Source organism: Chlamydotis macqueenii, chromosome 1, assembly GCF_036417535.1.
Source record: "Chlamydotis macqueenii isolate bChlMac1 chromosome 1, bChlMac1.mat, whole genome shotgun sequence".
Taxonomy (NCBI): domain Eukaryota; kingdom Metazoa; phylum Chordata; class Aves; order Otidiformes; family Otididae; genus Chlamydotis; species Chlamydotis macqueenii.
Window position 1 is genome coordinate 175,054,226 of NC_141556.1, and position 22,093 is coordinate 175,076,318.

Here is a 22,093-nt window from a genome sequence, read left to right on the forward strand (position 1 = left end):
ATAACAAAATACATAGTGCCATATCCAGAGATAAATTAGTCTGGTGGGTTCAGAGATGGGAGTCAAAAAAATTAAAGAAGGAATGAATTACCTAAGAGCAGACCAACGAGGCTGAGAACAGACCCACGCTGAGAGTGCTGTGGCACAGATAGAGGTACAATGTAGTCAGCATAACAAAAATCAATGCTGTGCTTCCAGCTGAAGACACTCAAAAATTTCGAGCCAAACAATATAAATGAAAGCTGTTTCTTTTTTAAGACTTCTGGACTACTTCTATTTTCTGACAAGTTAAAGTACCAGTTATTATTAAAATTATCTCAAATTTTAGCAGGCAGTTCATTATTTTTATTTCCATTAACCACCATAGATATGTGTTTTGTACCCCTACAAGAAGAGAAATCCAGTTACAAAAAAAAAAACCTAAAAACATGCTACATTTAAGAGAAAACATATTTTACACATCTGTCTTTGTTGCCACCTCAAATTTGATGCAGTTTCAGAGATTATGTCTTTACAGACAGAACTTACCTCCAAAATGATTTCCACAACATAAAGATCTATACTGACTTACACTAACTGGGAATCTACTGTATTTTATAATGGAAGGATCCCTCTCAGCACTGCAGAGAACAGAAGGATCTGCCATTTTATAGACAGAAAGCTGATGTATTGATGCCGTCAATATTTATGGGGAGAAAATTAAAAAAAAACCTCATGAGTTGAGATAAAGACAGGGAGATCCTTACCAACAACCACCACAGGGAGTTGGTAGGGGTGATTGCCGAGCCGCTTTCGGCCATCTACCAGTGCTCCTGGTTATCTGGGGAGGTCCCGGAGGATTGGAGGCTTGCCGATGTGACGCCCATCTACAAGAAGGGCCGTAAGGAGGATCCGGGGAACTACAGGCCTATCAGCCTGACCTCAGTACGTGGGAAAGTTATGGAGCAAATCATCTTGGGTGAGATCACTCGGCATATGAGTGGCATCCAGGGGATCAGGCCCAGCCAGCACGGGTTCACAAAAGGCAGGTCGTGCTTGACCAACCTCATTTCCTTTTACGACTGGGTGACCAGACTGGTGGATGAGGGAAAGGCTGTTGATGTGGTCTACCTGGACTTCAGCAAAGCCTTTGACACAGTGTCTCACAGTATTCTCCTAGGGAAACTGGCTGCTCGTGGACTGGGTAGGTATACCCTTCTTTGGATAAAGAACTGGCTGGGGAGCTGTGCCCAGCGGGCAGTAGTTAATGGAGTCAAGTCCAGCTGGCAGCCTGTTACAAGTGGTGTCCCCCAGGGGTCGGTACTTGAGCCCATCTTGTTCAACATCTTTATTGATGACCTAGACGAGGGGATTGAGTGTACCCTCAGTAAGTTTGCAGATGACACCAAGTTGGGTGGCGGTGTTGATCTGCCTGAGGGTAGGGAGGCCCTTCAGAGGGATCTGGATAGGCTGGATCACTGGGCTGAGCTGAATGGCATGAGGTTCAACAAGGCCAAGTGTCAGGTCCTGCACTTTGGCCACAATAACCCCATGCAGCGCTATAGGCTCAGAGCTGAGTGGCTGGAGGACTGTGAAGAGGAAAGGGACCTGGGGGTGTTGGTTGATGCTCAGCTGAACATGAGCCGACAGTGTGCCCAGGTGGCCAAGAGGGCCAACGGCATCCTGGCCTGTATTAGAAATAGTGTGGCCAGCAGGAGCAGGGAGGTAATCATCCCCCTGTATTCAGCGCTGGTGAGGCTGCACCTCGAGTATTGTGTTCAGTTTTGGGCCCCTCACTACAAGAAAGACATTGAAGCCTTGGAACGTGACCAGAGAAGGGCAACAAAGCTGGTGAGGGGTCTGGAGCACAAGTCTTATGAGGAGCGGCTGAGAGAGTTGGGATTGTTTAGTCTGGAGAAGAGGAGGCTCAGGGGAGATCTCATTGCACTCTATAGCTTCCTGAAGGCAGGTTGTGATGAGCAGGGGTTTGGCCTCTTCTCCCAGGCAATAAGCAGGACCCGAGGAAATGGCCACAAGTTGTACCAGAGGAGGTTTAGATTGAACGTGAGGAAAAACTTTTTCTCCCAAAGAGTGGTCAGGCACTGGAATGGCCTGCCCAGGGAGGTGGTGGAGTCGCCATCCCTGGCAGTGTTCAAGAGGCGGCTTGATGAGAAGCTACAAGATATGGTTTAGTAGCTGTGGCAGCAATGGTAGTGGGAAGACGGTTGGACTAGATGATCTTATAGGTCCCATCCAACCATGTGATTCTATGATTCTATGAACAAACTAGACCTAGGGAAAATTAATTTAATTTATTGACAACTAAAATAAAGCTCAGTGGTGAGAAAGAAAGAATAAACAAATAATTAAAGCAACACCTTCCCCTCACTCTCCACTTTTTTCCAGGTTCAAACTCACTCCTTCGTTCCTGATGTGTGGATAATCCTGCTCTGGTGTGGTCTTCTCCATGGCCTGCAGGGGAGTCTCTGCTCTGGTGCCTGGAGCACCTCTTTGCCTCCTTCCTGCAGCTTGCTATCTGCAGGGTGGTTTGTCTTACGTTTTTCTTTACTTCTCACTGCCAGGCAACATTTTTTTTTTTTACATTTACTTAAGCACATTTTCCCTAAGGAGCCCCCATCTTGGCTGAAGAGCTTAGCAGTGCTCTGCGGTTGGTCAGTTGGAGCCGGCTGGAATTGGCTGTGTCCAGCACGGGGCAGCTCCAGCCTCTCCTCACAAAGGCCACCCTGCAGCCACCCCACTGCCAGCATCTGGGCACCTACACTTGGTATACAGACATATGCTGCAAACAGGGAAAAAGGATTTTCACCATCTGAACTCTACCAGATGTGTATCACTGACACCCTGTCTCTATTCTATCCAGAGAGGAAAAAAACATAGTCCTGCAAAAGGAGACAAAGTAATTGGGTTTGTTCATGTTCTGGTTTTTTTAGTGAGGGGGCGGTGTAAGGTGGTAGCTTCTGTAGGAAACTGCTAGAAGTCGCTCCGCTTCGTTTAGTGGACTCGGCTGGGCCTAGGGCGGATCCGCTGCTGGCCAAGGCCGAGCCAATTGGTAGCAGAATGTTCCCTGATAATACCTCTGCGATAACGTATTTAAGAAGGGGAAAACAGAAGAAAAACAGAGAAGAAGATGTGAAGCAGCTGAGCTGTCCAGTTAAGAAAAAGTGGTGGTGCCTTAGCCAAACGCTGAAAAAAAATAACTGTTTTACTAGATGAATTAAGGTTAGATTCTTACCATATTTTGTCATGTGTTATATAATAGAAAACACAGAATAACTCAGCTGACTATAGTAAACATAGTCCCTAAAATACTTGGCTTTCACAGATTTTAAACACAAATGTGGGCAATATTTAGTTAGTTAATACAACAGTGTTGATTTTTTTTTTCCTTGTTACACAAAAAGTGGCAATATCAGCATAGTGATAAACACAGACCTGCCTTGGCTGGTATTTTCGCCCCTTGTTTCTGAATTCTCTGTCAGGCAGTCTGTCTAAAGCTTTCTGATTTTCTAAAATAGATTGTATTATGGAGCTGTGGTAGTCATTCCATGACTAAGGTTGTAAGTACCTTCCATTATAAGCTCAATAAGGCCCTTCCATCTAATTTTAACATCAGACTGTTCTATTAGAAATTTCTCTTCTGTGGTGTTCTGAACGAAGGTTTTTTTTTTTCCTCTAGAAAGTTTGAGGGTAATTGGACAAGGCATTTGTGAGATTTGAGAGGCTGTAAAATCAGTGGTAATTTGCATTTGTTACATTATCCTAATGTATTTCAGAACAGCATATCCCCAAAACAGCATGTTGCAGAAACGGCAAATGTGGTTTATACTCCTGTCTTCACTAAGGAGTGAGGAGTTCATGAGCTTTACAGGACTAGACAGAACTACCAGGGCTAGGGAAGAAGCAAAGCTTAAAAGGTTCCCAAGAGGTGGGCTGCTGCCAGAGCTTCTATTTAGCAGGTACTCAGCAAAAGCAGGCATTTGGAGCATCTTCCTGCCTAAGAATACTTTAAAAGACAGAATTAGGAATAAATAGAAATATTAGATTAAGTTTTCTCTTACTAAAAATAACCAAATTCCCTCAAAAATCATTGACATTAATTTTCAGATATGTCTTCCCATTAGTTTAGAATAAAACTTTATTAGAATATTCTGCAAGAAAACTGTAGTATTCAAAAGGAAGATAAATAAAATCTAAAAATCAGAAGCTTTAACGTTCTTATGTAAAGTACCAACACCTCACTTATTTCTTCCTCCTACTCTTCATCACCACCATATAGCTTTCAGGTGTAGTTCAAATACCACGTATTCACCTAGACTTTTAGATCATTGTATTGGTTTTGTTTAGGTGGAATGGGGGGAAATGGTGGCAGCTTCTGCAAGAAACTGCTAGAAGTTTCCCCTTTGTCCAGTGGATTTGGCCAGGTCTAGGACAGACCCGCTGCTGGCCAGGGCCGAGCCAATCGGTGACAGAATGTTCAGTGATAACACCTCTGCGATAACTATTTAAGAAGGGGAAAAAATAAAAAAAAGAATAAGTGAAGAAGCAGAAGTGGGGAGCAGAGAGTGGGAGGTGTGAGCCATGTGGGCCTTGCAGACCTCACCCTCTGGCCTCCTGCTGGGCGGCTGTCTGGTCCTGACTCAGCCCAGCCCAGCTGCAAGAAGTGGAGAGAGAAGATGTGAAGAGTACCTGAGAGGTGTCTGCCTGAGCCTGATTGTGAAGAATTTCTTGTGCAAGGAACAAATGCAGATGCCAAGGTCAATGAAGAAGGAAGGGGAGGAGTAATGTTGCTCCTGGCCAAGATTCCCCTGCAGATTCCCATAGTGAAGACCATGGTGAAGCAGGTTGTCCCCCTGCATCCCATGGAGGCCCATGGAGATCCACCTGCAGCCCGTGGAGGACCCCACGTCAGGGCAGGAGGATGCTTGAAGGAAGCTGTGGCCCGTTGAGGGCCCACACTGGCGCAGCCTGTTCTGGAGGGACTGCACCCCGTGGAAGAAAATTACCCATGCCAGAGCAGTTCATGAAGGGCTGTAACCCATGGGAGGGACCCCACATTGGAGCATGGGAGGAATGTGAGGAGTTCTTCCGTTGAGGAGGAAGGAGTGGTGTAAAGAAACATGTGATGAATTCACCATAACCTCCATTCCCTATTCCCTCCTGTGCCTGCTTGAGGAGGGGCGAGGGGGAAAGAGGTAGAGATAATGTTAGGCCTGGGAAGAGGGAGGGGTGGTGGGAGGTTGTTTTTGTTATCTTCCTCGTTATCCTGCTTTGTTATTATTAGTAATACTAAATAAATATTTTTCCCCAAGTCGAGTCTTTTTTGCCCGTATTCGTAACTTTAATGATCTCTCCCTGTCCTTATCTCAAACCTCAAGCCTTTTTGTTATATTATTTCTTCCCCATTCCCTCGGAGGGTGGGGGGAGTGGGTGAGAGACTGCATAGTTTGGTCCCAAGCAGGGCTAAACTATGACAGTCATGATCACCTACTAAGTAATAAAACATAACTGCAAAAACCAGTTAAAACGTAGGTAACATATAGTACTGAAAAAAATACTACAAATTTAAGCAAAAAGAAATCATACTTTTATGCTGTTCTATTCCACTTTCCCTAGCTTATGAAGTATTCTCTGTAAAGTTTTTAGAACATATATATATATTTATATATATATATGTAAATTACATGGGCTTATCTTTATTATCACAAGTACTTGATATACAGTTTAATATAAATCTCATGCTTTCATTTTTCACACTTTAATTTGAGGAGGCTAAGAAACATAGATTTAGAGCAAGTGTCATCATAAAGGCCTGTAAACTAGGCAACAAAACATAGCCATTACAAGTTTAAGACCAAAATTGCCCTCCAACTTGCATGCAGATCAATGGTTATAATATTATAGGCACTATTCTTTATATTAATATTTTATATACCTTACTGTAGTTTTTAATGTACTGTATTTTATATAGTTTTCAGAGAACATATAATTATGTCACAAAGAAAAGACTGATTATTAATCCAGCTAGTATGGAAGTTATGGAAAAGAAATTATTTCACGTAACTTCAGTCACATAAAATTTAGTCACCATGTCTAAACTAGTTGTTTCAAACGCTATTTATCCCATGAAAACAGAGAACACCTCCAGAAGGTAAATAATCCTCCTTGAAGAGTCAAAGATGAAGTTCAGTTGCCTTAAAAAAGGGATTCTCTATTTCAAGTGTTCTAGGATACCTGAGACATCAAGTTGGTGCTGGGAAGCATGACAAAATAGACCCCTTTGGAGACCCCTTTGGAGCTGTTACTGAAAGCAACACAAGGTATACTGAGATATTTTAAATGTCACTAGATTAACTGTTTTGGGATCTGAATTCCACCCAGTTGTCAAGTTTGAACTAAATACACCACTTTCCTGGTGACTTAAATTAGGTAAGAGTATTGCCACCCACACTCAGACATAAACATAAGCCTAACAGGTGGGTTTGCTAGTCATGTGACTTCTTTTTTTAAAAAAAATATTACATTACCTGGAGAACAGTTAGTACAAGTCTGCCAACCTGTGTTGCAGTTGCAGTACAGTTGTACTGTCATAAAGAAATAATGAAGGTATAATGAGTAACTTTTACACCAAGGAGAGCAAGTATAGACAGTTCTCTGAGTCCTTAACTTGTGAAAATAGCACTATTTAGCAAAATAATTAATGATGTTCTAAACACATGCGTTTTTTTAAGTCTCATGAACTTTAAGTATATGCTTAAACTTAGCAATTGCCAAGCTTTTTCTGAATGAGAGCTTAAAAGGTGAAGGATAAACACACGAGAGAGATAAAAAGAGATCACTGGAAAAAAAAATGAAGATAAGAAAGCTAAAAATATTTTCTTATCTCTAGAGTAATACATTTTCTTGGAAATACATAATGATCTAACTACACTGATGCTCCTCTTACAATGACAATTTATTCTTAAATCATTTAGCAATGGCAGTGTATGATGAATAAATTATACATGAAGATTAAGTAAGGCAGCATTAGAGTGTCAATTGCAACTTTTTTTTTTCAAACAGAATTACATTAAAGATGCTTTAATGAGGATTCTAACGTTTGAAAAAGCTGTGAACAATGTATGAATCCAGTTTTACAGATAATTTTTTCAGTACTTACAGGTAATTTCTCAGTAGTCCTCTGTATTTGTAGTTGTGTTCTAACCAGAACCAATATTATTTTACACATTATGTCGAAGGAATCCTTAAAATAATTTAAGTTTTTTTTCTTGTTAAGATACAAATCTTGAGGTCTCGAGAGCCTACAGTAATTGCAGATTTTTGGAAAGCATGAGGTGCTTTAGGCGAATTTTACCAGCCTACTCTTCTTCCTGTGCAAATGATGCAGTATCAATATTTGAATATAATTATAGGTGTCTACACTTAATGGGCTACTGCAGCAGTCAGTACTAACCAGCTGACTTAGTCTAGAATTTCCTTACAGCACGGAATAACTTTGTGCCAAGGTTTGAAGTCTTATTTATAACTACCCTTCTAATTAAATAAACCATTCAACTCTTGTAGCTTAGTAATTTAAACACCAAGTGAGTGATATGTAAGCTTCCTTGGTAATCAGCTGATGGCAATCATATGTTTAGTTAAGCAGATGCCCTGCATGCAAGTGTGAAAAACAGAAAAAAAATTCTTCTGTGTTCTTTAATGGTTTCCTAAATCAATATGGCATATTTTGTTCCATAGTATCACTCCTCATTCTTCAAACAATTCTAATTACTATCTCCTATCAAAAGACTAACAAAAGACAACCCATTTCAGATCAATTTTTAATGACAGATCCTTTTAATGACTGCTATCCACTATATACAGATTTTATTTGTTAAGCTGACACAGAAAATTAGCTCTACTTTTCCTTTAAAATTCTCTCCTACAAACAAATAAAATGACACTGAATATCAGATAGCAGAATACTAAAGATAGTGTGAGAATCTAGGATTCTTTAAAATAATGTATATTTGCTAGACATTTAAGAGATTATTAAATCCCTCTCCTTTTGCTATTTGTCATGAACAGCCTTGTACATTTCATTTTAGTCTATGGAATTTTTTTTGCCTGTACATTAAATGAAACTGAAGAAATGCAGGGCAGACATCTCTTCATTCAGAGAACTAATAAGCTCACTAAGCCATAAGCCCTGCCTCAAATGAGCTATCCTTTTTCTCTTTTCTTACACATCTGGGAGGCATTAAGCAATTTTTCCTATGAAGGGGACTTCCTTCCATATCCAAACAAAATACTTTCCTTGTGTAGTGTCTAAGTAACAAGCCACTTTGAGAAAAGTATAAGCTGAGGAGCTTGTGTAATAGAAGTGCTACATGCAGGTTATATGTGGCTAAAAGCCCATGGTGAAAATTCTACCTCTCAAATTTCTTCTGACTGTAGGAATCCTGGACACAGATAGAGATTCTACTTTCTTTGTGAAGTACTGTATGGTTGAGAGTTTTGATCTTCTACCATGAATCTTCACTTCGTAACAGGATGCTACAAAGTGTTATGTCTTCTGTGATATACAAGGTCATATAAAGTAGATGTTCTGTAGACTTTGTATGGGACACTTACCTACAACTCATAGGGTTTGATCTGGTTTATTTCCAGGTTTTTTTTCTATCCTATGACCCTGCTATTTGACCTCCAGATGATAGCATGTAAGATCAGTTCTAAAGGTTATACATTTCATCTCTAATACCCAGAAAATAAACTTTTCAGTCCTATCATTGCACCTGCATCATGCTTCTGAAGAAAACTGTAAATTCAAAGGGTTGAAGCTTCGATGAAGTGCTTGAACTAGAGCTGAATCTGAGGAAAGAATCTGGCACTGCTACTGAGGAATGTGAAATTTCATGTCTGAAGAAGGACAAGGATATAGCTGGCTATCAGTGCCGATTAAAAAGTGTTTTTCCAATCGAACACAGAACTGTGCTGTTCTACGTTTCAATTCTGAAGTCTGAACTTGCACTTGGTTAAATAAAAAAAAAATAACATTGCCATTTATTCCAGTGATTTTTGAACTAAGCTCTTGAGAGGACAGTTGTCATACTCTTTAAACAGAGGGCAAACCTCCTCAGCAGCATACACTTCCACTTAGAGTTTTCAGAAGACATTATGTCTTATAGAAATTATAAATGAAAGTTGTTTCTAGTTTGCCTTCTCCTGATACCGTTTAGTCTCAGAAATTATAATGGAGCCATATATAGCAGAGAGTGGGTGAAAAGGAAGTAGCACAGCAAGAATACAAAGGCTACCTGATACCTTTCTCTCTATCAGGGCACTTCTTGTGAAATTCTGACTGGTACCTTATGGAAATCAGTGTGAATTACAGTCATGAGGAGCACAGGAAAAGAAAGACATTAAACTTGTGTTTCTTGCTTTAAAGGTTATTTCTAATTTTTTATTTAACCTCCTAATGATATGCCTGTTGTTACCCTAGACACACTTGCCTGCTTCAGCTGGTGACAAATTGAACCTCAAACTTCAAATATTAGAACATAATAGCTAGTTACAGATGTTTGGTTTTTTTTTTTAATAAGAACCATAAAGGAAAAAAAAAAACCCATCTGCAAGTGTTCAGAGAATTCAAAATGTTCAGGAGTGACCCATTCTTGAGTTTTAAATGTTCATTTTATACCACCGATTTTAAAAATAAAAACATACATGCTCCAATATAAAGCATTACATGCATATTGAATAGTTTTACCAGTGAATATATGAGGATGTTAAGAAGTCAGTCTATTTACAGTTTATGGGCTATGTTTCATATTCAGTGCTAGTACACAGTGCTAGTACTAAGTGACAGGTTGCAAACATCACTTTGAACCTGGGCCTTGCCTGTCTTTTCTGCTGACTTTCAGTTCATCATTGAGCTAAATCCCACAGGTGGTGTTATGAGAAATTCTTGCTTTTATCACAGAGCAGACAACAAGAGTCATTAAACTTTGATGACTTAAATGGGATAATGTTCAACAAAGAGATGCATGCAACCTAGAATATTTTTCTTTTAAGTTTGAGTGTGAAAGATAACATTGCTTGGTAACAGATTACCCTCTAAAGGCTTTGGTAGCTTATTTGAGAATTACCTGAAAAATGTCGATTGACAATTATAATGAAAAGGTTTGCTGAGACTCTTCTCTCCAGGGTGGGTGCATTCCATAATAAACCTCATAGTCCTTGTCCACCAGTTATCCATAGGAGGGGACTTGATGAAGAAGAGTACAGAAGGTTTCGCTAGCCATCAACTTAATTTTCATCCACAAAAACTGACGCATCAGTGATACAAGGGCATGCACTCAGGTCTCTTTCCATTATGTACACGAGAATCCTTCCGGGTTAGCCAGTTCACGTATAGGCCTGTATGACTGTAGAGAGAGTGACTGAACGGAGAAAGTCAACTGCAGAAATGCAAGGATATTTCACAGCCCAGAGGAAATATTGTATGCCAGGATAAGTGCAAAAAAAGGGTCTTGGGCTCTTTTATAAGCCTTTTCCCAAAACCTAAGAATGTTCATCAGTCATGATAAAACTGAGATAGAGAAGCGTATGCAGATATTTATTGTTTTATGCGATCTGGTCTTCCAGTAGCAGAACATGACACATTTATATGTGTCTCTGAAAATTGACTGTAAACCCAGAATGTACTCTTATGTTTTTATGGAAAAAGGTCTTTAAATGACAGGAGAGGCTGAGAAGAAACAATGCACCAAGCAATGTTGCATTCTGCTTATGAGAACCACCCACCCCAGGGAGTGGTCCCTGCCCACAGACCAGGAGGTAGAGAACAGTGCTGCACACTGCTGAGCACTACTTCACCAGAGCAGACTGGCTATATCCACAATACACAGAAATCAGTGCTGGATCCTTTCTGAGACGCATGTAAGCAAGGTGTAATGATTTTTTTTTTTTTTTCCCCAGGACAAAGTGCATAATGTGAGGGCTCTGCTGCAGCTCACCAAAGTGATCTTTTTACAGCTTGAAGGTGAGGCCACATATTGGATGCCCAGGGGTGGGTAGTTAGGGCATGTATGAGGTCCAGGTAATATTGAAGGGAAGACACAAGCCTGCTTCACTCTTGTTTGCTACACCTTTTAAAAAAAAAAATTCTGGATGTGTTTGGAGATTAGCTGCTTGACGCACTGTGAGCTTCAGCATGAATTACCATTCATGCAATCTGGAGCAGCAGGGGACCTGCACACCGGAGGGAACTGGGAACTGAAACTGATTAACACTAGAGATGTACTCACAGCGGGCAGTGAGGAAACATATTCAAGGTAAGAGAAGTTTAGGAGTACATATTCCCCTGTGTATCTGAGGAAAATGTACCTGGGATAGGTAATAGCTAATTATCCTTTCAACATGTATCCTTTTCTTTTGAATTCAGTCTTACTTAATACTAAGTGATGTCTTTTCCATGATGATATGAGGCAAAGTTTAATCCCTCCAGAGCAGGTACCAAGCTTTAGAGGGGAATACAAATGCAAGGATATAGTGATTATTATCACTTACATTGTTTTATACCAATGTACAAGAACTTTATGTTGGGTTTTTTTTTGTTGGTTTTTTTTTTGTGTGGTTTTTTTTTTTTTTACCTTGTAAAGTTTCATGACATAGTAACTCTTTTCTCTCCTTGCATTGCTGCCATTGAATACAAACCTTTTCTCTCCACCCATCCATTAAGCACTTAGGTAGAAGATGACCTTCACAATTAAAAAATATTTTTCTCTTTTTTTAATGAAGTACAGTCTCTACATATTAGTGATAAAGAAAGATAGCCTCTTCTTACTGGCAGTGCCCTGAGCAATACAAAATTCCTGTTTTTCAGTAAACATCCCTGGTACTTCAATGCTTATCACTAAACTAAGATAATAATAATAAAAAAGAAAACCTTTTTTTTTTTTGAGGATGGCACACTCCTGGCACTGTGCCCTCTGTTGGCACCATATGATCAGATCAAAATAAGAGTGACTTGGGGAAAAGTGGAAGAGCAAATGATTCACAGTGAATAATTTAATAACATTTAGCCTCTTTTATATGTGTCAAGTACCCACAAGTAGCTTAATACTTTCTCAGTTATATTCATTACCTGTGACTATTCACCACATATTTTCTCTCGATAACATGGATTTTCAATTGTTCATTTGAAATGTTTATTCAAATGCAATATTATTTTTGCTAGCATACAAATTTTGTTCAATGAATAGATAAATGCAAATGAAGTCAAGTATCTGGTGGAAATATCTTAGATTAAAAATTCATAGTTTAGTCTCTCAAATATTTGCTCTGTGAGCAGTAAACATTTCTAGTAGCAAGTTTTCACTAGAATTCCTGCAAATATAGTGGGTGCCACTAGAAGACATTTAATAGCTATGTTCTGTTTGTTAAGGTAGTCTCCTAGGATGGGAAACCAAATCAACAAAAAAAGATTAACCCAATTCTCCCTCCAACCCAAAAACCCACCTCAAATCATAGTCATGCCAATATTAAAAGAAACAAGTCTGATACTAATTTCTCTCTTAAACCAGTTTCTTCTTCTTCTTTGAGGTTTTGGGATATGTTCTGAAATCTCTTTGTTTTCACTGTCTTTCTCTAAAGCACTCAGAGATACACTAAGCAACCTTATCTGTGAAGAGCTATCTATAGCAGCACAGAGGTCAGCCTCACCCCTTGGCCAGGAGTCCTTGGAACAGTAGTTTTAGAAGTGTCATCTGGCCTTTTTTTTTGTACTAGCAAATGTGACAGCCCTTTGGCAGAACTCATATGCCCTCTCCTCTCTCTCTTATTTCAGAGTGCTTTACTACGCATTGCATATTCTTTCTCTAAAAGCTAGTTCATCAGGAATGATCAAAACAGATATTAAAGCCATTTACCTGTTCTGTGCTTTTTGCTATATTTCATGGTGGTAATGAGGCTTTCCATAAAAAAAACTATTGAGATGCTATGGTGGTTACTAGCACATAGTGTTTTTCAGTCCTGTTTCTCTTTTGCAGCATGCTGAACCCATTGATAACTCATTTGTATTGCAGATGGACTCATTCAAGAATACACAAGATTGAATTCCTCCAGCTGTTACTACTATGCTTGACCATAAAGGAGAAACAGCTCATGCACGACCCTCCCCACCCCCCCTTTTTGTAACTCTGATGCCTGTGGCATTTTTTTTCTTTACTATCATCTGCAAAGAGATTTAAAAAATTATTTTATCCAAAATACCAAACTCACCATAAAGCTAGATATGGGTTTCTGCAACTGATGGACACAAGGGTAGTAAAATGGCGAGGGGCTGAGACAGGTCATTCATTGAAAGCCATTGTACAGACAGGAGACAGCTACTGTGCTTGACACCTGATACCCTGACAAAGGCTCTAACTGTTGCTCCTTTTTTGTAAGTATATTTGCAACCTTTAAGCTGCTGAAACTTGGTTCCCTTTTCCTTTCATGTCTTTTATTTTATCCTTATCACTTCAATGTCTTTTCTTGAGAGATTTGCAGGTGGGTTATCACTGCAGCAGAATTCTCAGCATCTTTTTGTTCTTATCATACTCATAGTCTCCAAAATTGGAAATGTCTGTTTTTAGACCAGCAGAACAGGTCTCCTGGTGATAACCAGGATCAGTGAAGAACACAGATCCTGAAACAAGTCCGTAGGGATGGGGAACATTCAAGGTCAAGTTAGAAAGTCATCAGCAAGCCAGGATCAGGATCAGGTCTGGAGACAGTAAGAAGCATCAGACACAGCCCAGCAATTTCTGGGCAAGTCTACAGTTCTGAGGCAGGTCTGAGACTAAGCCAGAAAAAAATCAAGTTTGCAGTATGCTGTATCCACCCTTGTTTCACTAAACCTTTTGTTCATTTGAGATTTGCTCAAATTACAATCAGCAGCACCTATACTCACTAAGCAGGAAATCCAAACAAATAGTTTGACCTGATAGATCATGTCTTTTTTTTTCTTATCATATATCTAGCCATACCCTGTGGTAGCTACAACGGTGTAGAGTGAACTCTCACAAAAACACATCTTTTTCATAACATATTCTTATTCAAGGCAAACACTGCAAGTCTGTTTTCCTGCTAGCAGCATGGGGTTGCATTTGTTTTGGGTCTGTGTTTTGCCTGATTCATAGCCATATTCTGTACTCTTTTCCCTAAGAATCTTCAGTGTTATCCTGCTGAATACCTATTCTAAAGCAAGGTCCCATCTTTCACTATCTCTGTAATGAGGGGCTATTACTCTGCTTCTCCTGCTGTCCCTGAAGTCATTCTCTATTGCAGTTACTGTGTTTCAGAAACAACAGATGCTCCGTGCCCCTTGTCCATCTTAAACAACTGCTGTCAAGATATAGCATCACAATAGACCACGTTGGCAACAAAAAACCCATAAAATCCTGCATTCCAAAGTCTGGACTATAGGTCATATTTTTCAGTGCTAACTGCTCTGGCTGGAGACGTGAACATGATTTCAGATCTTCTGCCTTTTCTCTGGATTTAAAGAAACAGAGTTCCCAGAACACTTGTAATTCTGGCAAAAGAATTTAATTAATTATGCTCCAGCTAAACACAATCATACATGTAGTCGGTGGGTAAGATTCATACCCATTCCAATGCAAAATAACAGTAGAAAGCAAAATATGCCCTTTAACTGTTGACCTAACTTTCCTCCTTTCATTTATCCCAGAATTGTTTTGGCCATGAACTGAAAAAAAAAAGAAAAAAATCCTCCAGCATAAAAATAGCTGTTTTTTCTTTTTTCACCAGAGACATTCAAGAGGCTGTATTTGGTGATTATAGGCAAAACTTTATAAGGGCATGTGAAGATGCATCACATTCTCTTACATCTAGTCTTACTGTCTTGTCCTTAGGTTCTGCTCGTACTGTGGAAATCAGTACTGGTTTAATTATTAATTTTGCCCAGGCTTTATGTTCAATGCTTTCTTTTCTCAAGGGAAATTTAAAAATATAGTTGTATATTTTTAGCTTAAAAACTATGTTGCAGTTATGTACTTTTCAGCACACAGTTTACAGACACTTGCAAATTCAGGAAAGCTAGCTGAAGGAAGAAAGTTATATTGTCAGAGGGCTTAATTCTGGACTTTGCATTTTCATTGTGAAAGTGAAAAACATAATAAATGACTGTCACTTTCTTCCTTCAGTTATATTTGTTACACCTGAATCAAAAATTATTTCAAAGTCCCATGGCCTGTGTTAAATTTGGCTAGATGATTAAGATGATATTTTCTGGCCTTAGAAGGTATGAATCTATGAAATGAATTATATGTGATACATTGGAAAGTTATGCCAGTTTAAGCCTTGTGCCAGCACACTGAGTTTATTTCACATATAAGCATTTTTTGGGTACGGATACACAGTTGTGAATTTCCTTTAAAGCGGATAGGAGGAAGCTGATTTGCATGAGTTTGCATGCCAAGGACCCTGAAGACAATACAGGTCAAACAGGCTCCCAGCTTGCTTTAACTTACACTTTCTTCTTGCCTTCTGGCATAATGATTGCACAATTTATACATCAGCAGAATGAAAGCAAGTATAAAAGATTTCTAGTGAGTTTAATGCTAAGGGCTTTAATTTAGACAACCTTATGAATAATCTTTGGACTTACCCCACAGAAATTAATGGTGTGGAATGTCTATTAATTCACCTATTCCATCCCCTACTGTACAATAAATCTACCCTGGCCTTACGTGGATCTATCTTAGATGAGAAAGTAATGAGAAACTGTCTTAGAAAGCACCTACTTGGGCAACGATTTGGGAAAAATTTCTGACCACACAGGAGGGGAAATATATAACAGATTAATTTAGACATATGACTCAAAACTAATTTGCCACTCAGAAATAAAATATAGATAGCAATAGAAACCATTCTAATATGTCTAATTTGGCTATACCATTCATAACAGAGATTGCACACAAAATTCATCCATTCCACCCATTTCTAATTTTCTGACAGAGCCACAGTGCCACAGTGATTTCACCTACAGAATATTATTAAGATTTTTTCTGCTTTTACAATATTTTAGAATATGCTTTTTTCTAAAGCAAGAAGTGGTCACTGTGATCATCTGTCCTCTGAAATGTGGACATCAGGAAGAGACTGCACTGTACTAGCTACTCCAACATTGCTGAATGTAGAGTGCAGTCCCAACACCAATTCAGTATTGTTCTGCTTGTATATGCAATATTCATACCAGTTATTTCAGTTCAAATGCCTTAATGGGAGCTTACATAAAACTGATGAACCCTCTGATAACTGAATTTGTTTTTCCCCAGGCACATAGCCCTAGAATATAACTTCCAATTTATTCAGTGTGTGACCACATCTTTGGACATACATAAACACAAGTTTGTTTGCTTGTTTCTAGTTTAGAAGCATCCATATAACTTCCTAGTGACACATAATTCTTTCCAGTATTTAATATTTCCCTGTCTTTAACAGTCATGTTTTATTCTATATTGTAACAATATTGTGAAATAAATTAGTGCAAAAAAATCCAAGACCATATCTACACATAAGGCGGCCAGGGGCAGATCTCTGTTCAATAAGCCAAGTTGAATGCCAAGACTGCTTAAATCTAGCATTTTGTACAGCAGACTGGCTACATTCACAGCCTGTGGTATGCCTCTGACCATCACTACTTTGAGGAAAAAAAAAAAGCACAGCAAGTATCTGAAGTAATGTGAGAACTGTCTTGCAGAGTTACTTATGAAGGGCAATGGGCCAGTCAACAGCTACACTGAGTTTGGTAGTCTCTTCTGTCCTTCCAAACACACTAGTAATTATTGGGCACTGTACTTCATTAATATATTGTAAAAAAGAAAAAAAAAAAAAAAAAAAAAAAGAAAGCAAAATCTTCATTAGTTATAGTACATCATCCAAAAAAAATACTTCGTTTGCTGTGTAAGTAGTCTGGCACCTTCTTTTCAAAGAATATCTATTAAGATGAAGATTATCATTATATGTATTTTTAACTGCAGCACAATCAACATCTGTATCCATCTGTTACTTACAATTCCAGTCTAAAGCTACTGTTTCTTAGCAAGGAGATTTTTTTTAAAAAAAACAACATGGACATTGTCTTTCAATGCTAAAAAATTACTGGAAGCTTTTAAAACTGTCAGTTTTTCTGCAGCAACAAAGTGTACTGCTTAGAGAAAACTAAACGAAGCTAAACATGTACTTGATATAGATTCAGTCTACACAACAGATGGCAACATGGATGCAAATAAAGTGCTTGTCCTTTTATTATTATTAGTTAATATTTACATCACTGGAATGCCCAGAGGCCTCAGTCAGGAGCAGGGGTCCATTATGCTAGACACTACACAAATACGCACCGGAACATTTTGTTCCAGTATCATCTTTCTCCTGCTGCACACTAAACTCATTGATGACTCATTTGTATTGTCCTGAGAGTCGTTGAAGCGTACAGAGGGTTGATTTCCTCCAGCTGTTTGGAAAAGTTTATAACCTAAGCAGCAAAGGAAGGAAGGAAGGAAAGGCAGAAAGCAAGCTTCTGAAATGTAAAACTTTACTTGGAAGGTTTTGCCTTGAATTTCTTATAGCACAGATGTGTCAGAATACCCCTTCACTTTCTTATTTCTCAGGTTCCCTTCTCAGTCCTTGCTCCACCATTTCTCTTGTTTTCTTAATCCTATCTCCTTTCCTTTGCTATATTCTCCTTACTTTCTGTCTACTGCTTTCATGGCCTGTGCTTTTACCAGAACATCACCGCACATCCTCCAAGCCTGGTAAGACACTAGGAGCTATATAAGAGTTACAAAATATATGATACTCATTGGCCAACAAAGACACCTGTAATTATTAACTAAACCAGTGCATTCAATTTTCAAATTAAAAATATTCCACAGTTTTCATCCAGATTGTGATGCATTTTAATTATGACAATTAATGTGTTGCTATATTGTATATAATCAGTTCTACAAAACAACTGATTACTGTACAAAATCAGTTTGCCACAAAAAAAAAACCAAACAACCTCTTTAGCTGTAAGTTTTTACTTACTTACTTAGAGGACCATTTCTCCCAGGTAACAGAAGCAAGCCCCCCCCCCCCCCCCCCCAATTCATCCTTGCCCTCAGCAGGTGCAGCATTCTGTCTCTCACAGTTAAGCCCTAGTGGAGTCTGAAACTAGATTTCAATCAGCTGCTCTCTGATCCTGTGAATGGGTCTGAACTACATTGATATACAAAGGTTTTTCTCTCCTCTTTTCCTGCTTTCTCACCTCTTAGAAGGAAAAAATTGAAAATTTTTTTTAGAAGTCTATGAAGTGTTTAGGTGTTTAAGACTGAAACCTCCTATTTAGCTCATTTCAAACCTGGTAGAAGTCCAACTATGTAAAAAGAAGAATAGTTTTATGATTTTAAAATTCAAGAGATGGAAAAATCAGGCTTTGTATGGAAAATTTTATGGCATAAACCACAAAGTATTGTAGTATTAGCCTTAAAAAAAAAATCTTAAATGCAAAAAAAAAAGTAGTCATTTGCAAAGTAGAAGCCTTTAAAAATTCAATTAGTATTAAAGAAATACTATCATTATGACATCTTGTAAGAAAATGATGCAAATGCAGAAAAAAAAAGAGAAATATTGCTTAGCCTTAGTACTAAGAATCTGTACTTCGCAAAGTAATGAAGTGTTCCTGATAAAATTTAAAGGAACAAAATCCATTATATTTGCAGTCAGTCATCACTAGAGTTCAGAGTCAATACTCATACTGTTACTTTATATCTCCTCAAAAGGGTCACAGATAGGGATTTGTGCAAACAGTGTCACATAGCATTTATTTGATGACATGTTAATTAATTTTATTTCTAGTAGTATCTTTCTTTAGTAACTCTAATAATGCTATTTGTGAAAGTTCCCACCTCAGGATGTTTTGACAACAGATACTGTCTGATGATCATGAAGAGCTGTTGCTATTCAACCATTATCCATCAACTGTCCTTCCTTGTATCTCCCATAGCTTATTGCCCAGTATCAATAAACCACAATTTGGACACATGCGGTTCCAGAGGACTGAGCAAAATTATTATCACTCTCTGTTTGGCAAAGTTGCCTGTAGGGAGTTTTGTGGCTTCAAATGAAGCACTCCCAACTTATCTAAATATTGCCTTATAATACTGCCATCTTACTCAGGTCTAAAGCCACTCTATAATATCAAGTGAGAGAGACTGTAAATAGACACACATGAGCCATACATGCTCCTAACTAATGAGGTGAACATTTCTCAGTCCTTCTGTAATAAAGCTTTGGATCAAATCATATCAAGTAGGTCCAGTGGTATCAGTTACACGATTAGATTCTATTGCCCTGCTTTTTTATTTATCTTCAAGTTTGATACAAGCAACAATTCCGGAATTCATTTCCAAGCCTCGACTTTTTTTTGTAATTAAACATGAATGCTGTGGTCTGACTCTGCACGAAAAAATGCCATATAACATATGCTGTGGACTGCACATGTTCTCCTTAAGTCCCTAACATGAAAGCATTTTGGTACCACAATATGAGTGTTACAGTAGTTGCAACTCTGCAGTCAGGAGCCTATTATCTATTTCAGAGCAGTAATCTGACCTCTGTTCAGTTGGCATTTTTGGCAGTGGCACACAGCTAATCAGTTCTTGCTCCCCAGCAAGAACTATGGTAATGCCATAACCCCTCACTGGGAACCTTGATGACCTTCCTTTATAGGCAGTCCAACTGCACAAGGTAAAAACCAAGAATGACAAGAACATCGTCTAAGGTCACAAATTCAGATACCAGCAGTAAATCATAGGCTTCCAATGCCAGTTAAGCTAGAAATAATGAATGACACTGATAACAGCTCTCAATATGAAAAAGTTATTTTTAATATTTTTTAAAAACAATGTAAGTATGGTTTTAGAATGTCACACAAGCTTATTCTGGCAATGCAGATAGTAGCAGCCTCTGCAGCAAAGAGGTCAGATTCTATTCTGGTTTATGTCAAGGACTCAAAAGAGTATTCCAGGTTGACACTGAGGACACGAAAGGAAAAATCTGACCCTTAAAAGCTTATATTAAAGAAAGTACAATAAGTTTCTTGTTAAAGACACTTAATTTCAATTTGTATGTAGTTTAGTCTATATTCTTATCATAGTTCCAGATGGTAGACATAAAAATATCATTCTTCTGAACTCCACTATGACTGATGTTAGCTTTATTACAAACCATATGTAATTAATGTTTGGAGAATTTTGTTTGTTTGGTTGGTTGGTTGGTTGGTTTTTTAGTATGGAAAAAAAAGAGGCCCAGATAGATTTTTTTGATGTATCTATTCTGTATTGGGCTTGATCTGTATCACTGCTTTGGTTTTTTATTGACACAATAAAGTCTTATACTGATGAGTCACTCTTACTTTAGGCTAGCATATATGAGAGAAGAAAGATTCAAACAGTACAAAAAAGCAAATGTAAGGCAGACTTATGTTCCTAGTATGGGTTAGAAGAATTTTTTTACTATTTTGGCACTCTTTTTACAAAAAAACCCCACATTTTTATATGTTTCACTGCTGAAAAGAGGAAGACAGGCTATAGATTGTTTTCTGTTACAGTACTTTATGTGCCACATAATTTGCCATGTGTCACATTTGTCAAATAATGCTTATTAATAAAGTTAATCTTGAGCTATTGGCTAATTCATCTGAAAATTCCTTAGCACCCACACATGATATAACCTTTTCATAAACATGAGTCATTCACTTAAACTAAGGAAATATTTATGGCAGTGTAAAACATTAATTAGTTATTAGTCTAAGGAGATTCCAGGAATGAATGTTCAAACTCCTTGTATTTTAACAGATGACAAAGAGATTAAGTCAAATAACTAACCTTCATATGACAAAATATAGAATCATAGAATCATAGAATGGTTAGGGTTGGAAGGGACCTTCAAAGGTCATCTAGTCCAACCCCCCTGCAAGGAGCAGGGACATCCCCGACTAGATCAGGTTGCTCACAGCCTCATCCAGCCTGGCCTTGAACGTTTCCAGGGATGGGGCATCCACCACCTTTCTGGGCAACCTGTTCCAGTGTTCTACAACTCGCATCGTAAAAAACTTTTTCTTAATTTCCAATCTAAATCTACCCCCCTCTATTTTAAAACCATTACCTCTCATCCTATTGCAACAGGCCCTACTAAACAGCCTTTCCCCATCTTTCTTGTAGGCCCCCTTGAGGTACTGGAAGACCGCTATCAGGTCTCCCTGGAGCCTCCTCTTCTCCAGACTGAACAGCCCCAACTCTCTCAGCCTGTCCTCATAAGAGAGGTGCTCCAGCTCTTTTATCATCTTCGTGGCCCTCCTCTGGACCTTCTCCAACTGGTCCATGTCCTTCTTGTGTTGGGGGCTCCAGAACTGGACACAGTAATCCAGGTGGGGTCTCACCAGGGCAGAGTAGAGGGGCAGAATCACCTCCCTCAACCTGCTGGCCACGCTCCTCTTGATGAAGCCCAGGATGCGGTTAGCCTTCTGGGCCGCAAGGGCGCATTGCCTGCTCATGTTAAGCTTCGCATCCACCAGCACTCCCAAGTCCTTCTCCTCAGGGCTGCTCTCAATCCATTCTCTGCCCAGCCTGTATTTGTGCCTGGGATTGCCATGACCCAGGTGCAGGACCTTGCACTTGGCCTGGCTGAACTTCATGAGGTTGGCACGGGCCCACCTCTCCAGCCTGTCAAGGTCCCTCTGGATGGCATCCCTCCCTTTCAGCGTGTTGATGGCACCACACAACTTGGTGTCACCAGCGAACTTGCTGAGGGTGCACTCTATCCCACTGTCCATGTCGCCGACAAAGATGTTGAACAGGGAGAACAAGTCTTCAGCGTATCTGTTAAGCACTGAGAAAGAGCAGGCAAAAGCAAGCAAAAATCTAAGCAGCAAAAAAGAGACGCAGTTATTTCTATACAGATATATATATATATTTTACATTGGATGTCATTCAGGGTACTTGTAGCCTTCAGTCTATGATTCACATTGCCTGGGAAGCGTGTGCTAGTGCCACAGCAAATCCAT